Below are 7,305 nucleotides of genomic sequence, written 5' to 3'. Positions count from 1 at the left end.
AAGCTGAGTTTGCCCCTGCCAGTTGCAGGATGTGTCTGGCTGACAACTTTACCGCAAAATCTCCCCACTGGTTTGCATATTGCAGGTGAAACAATGTTTCACTGCTGGGAAGAGATGTAGGAACATGTTAAATCCACTCTGCAAACCCACCTGAGGCATTATTTCAAAACGAGGGAAAGTTATTTGAGAGTATTGAGCAAGGATTTTTAGTCCTCTCATACTTCATCTGCTGTCTCATTGACAGGTAAAGATTAAGAATGTTGAAAATACTGTCAGAATTCACAACACCTACTACAAAGAAAGAATGGAATATAAAACACAAATTCACCTTGAAAAAACCCCTGAAGGATATTTGCCAATATTACCCTAATTTACTGCTGTTATATTCTTAAGGCTACAGATTAGTTGGGTGAATACGAATTTAAATACGGTAGTTTCAAATACATGCTGAAAACTAAACACAGATAACCAGTCCGTAAGTAAATTGAGAGATTATTGAAGAAATCATTGGGTTTTCATTTGTTTTAACTCTTCAAAGGATTGTTTAGTCACTGAATTCAGGTTAAATAGGATTTTGAAGCCGTTGCATTCCACTTGCACCTTCCACAACCCCAGAATTCACCGATTACCATCGTTAGTGTTGCAGTTAGCGTTGTATGCAGTAGTGAATTTTGTGAACAGGGAGCTCCTATTAACATCAATGTGACATTGACCATATATTTTATCATGTTATGTAACAAACATAGAAAATTACACCACAATATGGGCCCTTCAGCCCATGATGTTATACCAACATATTCAAACCTACTCCACAACAATTTAATATTTCCCAAGCTCACGCCCATAACCCTCTATTTTTTTTTAATCTCCACGTGCCTCCTAAGAGTCTTTTGAATATCCCTAATGTACCAGCCTCCACCACAACCCCTAGCAATACATTCCAGCCACCTGGTATTCTCTGAGTAAACTCCCTTAAATTTTCCTCTACTCACCTTTAACCGATATCAATAGAGAGATAAATATTATTACAAAACCTAGGATAATTTCCAGCTCATTTTTGAAAAGTGTCATGAGATTTCTTGCATTTATCTGAGAAGTGGACAAGGTCTCAGTTTAACATTGCAGCTGAAAGTTGACACTTCTATCAATGAGGCAGTCCCCCGATATCTGCCTTGCTTTTGTGCCTAGGACTCTAGGGGGACTTCAACCCAAACTCGGAGGTGAGATTTTGAGTTGAAGTCCCTCAGTCTTCAACTCCACCTGTCTGGATCAATTGCAGAATGTCGAGCACTGCCATGCTGAGCACTGATGGACCTCAGGGCTGTGTGCTCAGCCTGCTCCTGTTCACGCTACTGACCCATGACTACATCACCAGATCCAGCTCCAACAGTGTCATGAAGTTTGCAGATGCCACAACAGTAGTCGTCCTCAACAGCAACAACAATGAGTCGCACAAGAGAAGAGGTGGAAAATCTCGTGAAATCGTGCAAGAGTCTCAATGTGGTCAAGGAAATGATCATGGACTTCAGGAGGATTAGGAATAACTACCCTCCATGACACATCAGTGCACTCTATAGAAGAGAGAATGGAGAGCACCAAGTTCTTTGGAGTTCACTTAATAGGTGGACACTCAATATTTCCTCATTTATCAAGAGTACGCAAAAGTAACTACACTTTCTGAGAAGACTGAAGGCTATCGGCCACCAATGTGTCAACCTTCTAAGGAGCTCTATCGAGAGCATCCTGGCTGGCTGCAGAGTGTGGTACAGTTGCTGCAGAGAAATGGATTAGAGGTCAATCCATAGGACCATAAGAGTGCCAGAGAGGATCATGGGAGTCTGTCCCCCAATTGTCATGATGTATTGGGATGGTTGTCTGAAGAGGGCATTCAAAATCATTGAAGACCCCTTACCACCCTGCACACAGAATCTTTCAGCTGCTCCCGTTGGGAAAGAGATACAGGAGGATCAGAGCCAGCACCACCAGGCTGAGGAACGGCTTTTTCTCAGGGGAAGTGAGAATGCTGAACCACCAAAGGAACTGCTTACATTAACCATCCAAGAGTCTCATATTCATGAAACAATATTTATTTGTATAGATGAAATACTTGTTCAGCATATGTATTGTTTGTCTGTATGTGTGTTATGTCTGGTTGTATGTCTGTGTGTTTTCGCACTGAGGACCAGAGAACACTGTTTCGTCGGGTTGTACTTTACAATCAGATGACAATAAACTTGACTTGGCCTTGGAGAATGCAGTAAACTGCCAAGCATAGGTGACAATCAATTAACAGATGGATTGCTTCAACGTTTGGTTAAAACTCAGAAATCACACAATTCACAGGAAATCTGAGCAACAGGATTGGGGTTGAAATCTCTGACATGAGGGCATTGTTAACATGTAAACTGACATATCATATTGGTCCAGATTTTCAAGGGAGCATTCAACTTCCCATACTTGTTCCATGCCTGCCTGTTAAATATACTCTTTACTTTGAGAGGATTAGCTAACAAAGACCTTGGGCCATCTGATCACGTGCTTGCCCTTCAAAAACTACAACTCCTGGACATTAAAAAGTTTTTAAAAATCAAAAACCATCAACAAGTGAAAACACGTCAGGCTGATTTCCCTCGAGCAATTCATCCTGCAGTCAGGAAATTGGGATTTTCACAAAATATGGGAATCCCAAATTTTATAATACTTGCATCCATAAATCTCAGAAGTTATATTTTTAACTGCTGGCATTTTCCAGGAAAATCTGAGCTAATATCTTTCCTCATACAGCATCTTAAAGGAAGGTATTAGCCCAGATTTCCCCAGAAAATTGTGGCAAATTAAGTATGTAACTGCTGGAATTTTTGCCATGATGTGTTGGATCCTGTCCTTCGTAAAATCATTCAGCCTCTGGTGAATAGTTTCTGCTGGGTTTCTTTCCCACTCAGATTTTGTTATTGACTTAATTCTACACTGCACCCACGTTATTTTTGCCAGGTTCTTTTTGTCAAGTACATTTCATATATAAAATAGCAAATAACACACCTTGAGGATCAATCACTCTGGAGTGATCAGAGTGAATGCAAGAAGTTTTCTGGTGAAATATTTCCAATGAATTACTGTTACCAGAATTCATGGTGTGATATGGAAGGGTAAAATAGATTGCAGGTAGTGATTTGCTCAAGAGTTTCCATAATGTTTCATAAGGCAACATTTTTTAAAAAATGTAGACATACAGCCGGTAACAGACCCTTTCTGCCCATGTGTCCATGCCGCCCAATTAATATACAAACCCCAGTACATTTTGAATGGTGGGAAGAAACCAAAGAACCTGGAGGAAATCCATATAGGCACAGGGAGAACAAATTCTTTACAGACAGCGCTGGATTCGAACAGCATTGTGCTGTCCACCATGCTGCCCAATTGAATCAATATATACTCTATACAGATAAGTTCTACAAATAGCATTAAGAAATTAACTAGTTGATCTGTTTTGGTGGTAGTGGTGAGGAGTGAACACGGACCAGATGAATGGAAAAGGTTCCATGCTTTTCCTATTAATCTGAGGTGTCAGCTCCACATTGTCTTCAATGTCTTTGGGATAACACAATGATGCAGCTACTATAGCCATTGCCTCACAGCATCGGGGACCCAGATTAAACCCCGACTTCAGATACCGTCAGAGTGGAGTTTACACATTCTCCTCGTGATTTTCCCCGAGTGCCCTGGTTTTCTTCCACATCCCAAGGACGATGTGGGTTGATAGGTTAGTTAGCCATTGTAATTCAACCCTCATGTGTAGGTGATTGGTCAAATCTACGGGGAGTATAAATTGGAATTGAAGTACAATTAAATAGGTGGTTATGGTCAGTACAATCTCCGAAGGGCCTGTTTTCATTCTGTATCTCTTTGTGACTCTTTCTCTGATGCCATCAGAGATCTCATCAGTTTGCCACAAGACTCGAAGATTCGTCACCTCCTCGTTGTTGCTGATGAGACCAACTACTGTTGTGCAATCTGCAATCTATTGGAGCTGGATCTGGCGTTACAGCTGTGGGTCAGTAGAGTGGGCTGAGCACACAGTCCTGAGGTGCGCCAGTGCTCAGCGTGACAGTGCTTGATATTCTGCTGTCAATCCGTGCTCTTTCCATTAGGAAGGTCCAGATCCAATGCCAGAGAGGGAGGCTGAGTTCCTACAAGGACAGCTTCTCCATGAGCTGCTGGGGTATACACACAAAGTTCTCCCAAACAGATATGCAAGAATAAAGTATCCTGTTTCTTACTATGTTGGGTCAAGCTGAACTCCCATCTCCAAAGGATATCCCTACTTCTCAGGGATTAGATGGAGCCTTGATGCTACATCCCATCTGAAATTCCTGGAGTGGTGTGAAATGGGGTGGAGTGGAGTGAGCTTGGTTGGATGGGGTTGGTGAGGTTTAATCATCACCCATGGTTCTGTAGAACTTAAATAGCCTTTGGACACATCCCTGATCCTCTACTTAAATCATTTCAACAAACCATCCTGGAAGGGATGCTGTGGGAGTGCACTTTAATATACTGGGGTGGCACGGTTGGCAAAGTGGTTAGCACACTGCCTTTACAGCGTCAGTGATCTGGACTGGGCTTTGAATCCTGCGCTGTCTATAAGGAGTTTGTACGTTCTCCCTGTGTCTCCGTGGGTTTTCCCAGTTTCCTCCCACTATTCAAAAAGTACTGGGGGTGTAGGTTAATTAGGTATAAATTGGGCAGCAGAGACTCGTGGGACAAAATGGCTTGTTAACATGCTGTATGTCTAAATTAAAAAAAATTAAATTTAAATTTAATTTAAAATTTAAATTGATAACTGTGATCTTTGTTAAAGACAGATGAAAACATTGGGACTGCAAAGTTTTTGAAGATGGAACCAGTGGATGTGGTATATCTGGACTTCAGAAGGCTTTTGACAAGGTCCCACACAGGAGATTAGTGTACAAACTTAAAGCACACAGTATAGGAGGAATGGTGTTGAGGTGGATAGAGAATTAGTTTACAGACAGGAAGCAAAGAGTAGGAATAAATGGGTTATTTTCAGAATGGCAGGCAGTGACTAGTGGGGAACTGCAAGGCTCAATGCTGGGACCACAGTTATTTACAATATATTTCAATGACTTAGATGAGGGAATAGAAAGCAGCATCTCCAGGTTTGCAAACGACACGAAGCTGGGTGGCAGGGTTAGCTGTGTAGAGGATGCAGGGTAACTTGGACAAGTTGGATGAGTGGGCCAAGGCATGGCAAATGCAATATAATGTGGATAAATGTGAGGTTATCCACTTTGGAGGCAAGAACAGTAGAGAAGATTATTACCCAAATGGTGTCTACTTAGGAAAAGGGGAGATGCAACAAGATCTGAGTGTCACTGTGCACCAGTCATTGAAAGTGGGCATGTAGGTACAGCAGGATAATTAAAGCAAATGTTGTTGGCATTCAAAGCAAGAGGATTTGAGTACAGGAGCAGAGAGGTTCTACTGCAGCTGTATAGGGCCTTGGTGAGACCACACCTGGAGTATTGTGCACGGTTTTGGTCTCCTTATCTGAGGAAAGACATCCTGGCCATAGAGGGAGTGCAGAGAAGGTTCAGTAGACTGATACCAGGGATGGCAGGACTTGCATATGAAGAAAGGCTGGATTAACTAGGCTTGGACTTGCTGGAATTTAGAAGATTAGAAGATTGAGAGGAGATCTTAAAGAAACATAAAAAATTCTTAAGGGATTAGACAGGCTAGATGCAGGAAGGTTGTTCCTGATGTTGGGAAAACCTGAACCAGGGGTCACAGTCTAAGGATAAGGGGAAGTCTTTTAGGACTGAGATGAAAAAAAATTCTCTCAAAGAGGGGTGAATCTGTGGAATTCTTTGCCACATGAAGTAATTGTAGCCAGTTCTTTATCTATATTTAAGAGGGTGTTAGGTTTGACCCTTGTGGCAAAGGGGAAATCGGGGGTGGGGGGGGGGTGGGGAGGCAGGTACTGGATACTGAGTAGACGATCAGCCATAATAAAAATGAATGGTGGTGTAGGCTTGAAGGGCCAAACGGCCTACTCCTATTCTCTATGTTTCTATGTTAATAATGATTAGCTACTCAGGAATCCAAGTTTGTATTTAACCACTGTCATCAGAAAACCCAGACTCAAATATTCCATCTTTACTCAATATCCCCATTATCACTGCAACTGTCCTCCACATATCACTAATCCACTTAAAAGGCAATACACAAAACACATTCGAAACAGTGAAATACCACTCGGAACAACCACGCACTTTCAAGCAGGGAAAACACCATCTGTAAAGGTGGAGGATCTTTGTCTTTACATCGAAAGTCATACCTTCCTGAATGCCCTGTGGCCGGCTCCGAGGCGCAGATTCCAACCTTTCTTGTGGAAGGATAATCGGCGGAGCACTGCACTCCACTGCCTGACCTAAATGTACAACTGCTGCAAGCGGCTGGTTAGGGGTGGGCTGCCGTCAGCCGGCGACCTATCTCCCCACTCACCCTTCTCCCTCCATGACCCCCTCAAGGCAGGGACAGTGGGCGTCAGCTGATGGGGCAGCAGGGCCCATCGGGGCTGGTGGGGGTGGCCAGTGTCGGCTATGACAGCCTCACTGGGCTCAAAACATAGCAGGGCAATGGCAGACTTCCCTACCCATAATCTCCCACACACCTGAACTGTTCTGGGGGCCACAGAGTGGATCCAGCTGTGTGGGGGTTTATGGGTAGAGAAGACAGCCATTGCTCTGCCGCGTATTTATGATGGGTGGCGCTAGCACCAGTCACCCCCCGTCTCCACGGGTCCGGAGGGTGTTATGAAGCACCTTGGATATGAATAGGAATCTGGAGCAGCCTTTTAGGGTTGCTGTCTGAAAGGTAAGTTTTAGATCCACTCTTGTAGCCAGTTTCCAGGTGGAGGTCTGACATGAAACGGCCTAGAGATCAGATTAACCCACAACAATGGGTTGTTGTGATATACATGGTAACATGTATACTGAGGGAAAGTTTGGCAATACCACAGGGTAGCACAACACAGGTAAGACCACTCAAGATATCTACAAGTAAATATTGCACCAGCTCACTGAATAATTTCCATGGAAACATACCCTTAAAATATGATCAGTATATAGGCTCAGCAGGGATGATTTTAATCTTTGATCAACTGGCCAAGGTTGTCACATCCTATGCCTGTGTAACCAGAACTAGAATGCAATTTCCCACCATGGAAATTTGGGGAGTAGGAGTCTCAGTGGCCCAGATTATTTTATCGAAGTGTTTCTTCAGCAT

This window comes from Narcine bancroftii, chromosome 3 (assembly GCF_036971445.1).
Source record: "Narcine bancroftii isolate sNarBan1 chromosome 3, sNarBan1.hap1, whole genome shotgun sequence".
In the NCBI taxonomy this organism is placed as follows: Eukaryota; Metazoa; Chordata; class Chondrichthyes; order Torpediniformes; family Narcinidae; genus Narcine; species Narcine bancroftii.
This window is presented reverse-complemented; position numbering follows the sequence as displayed.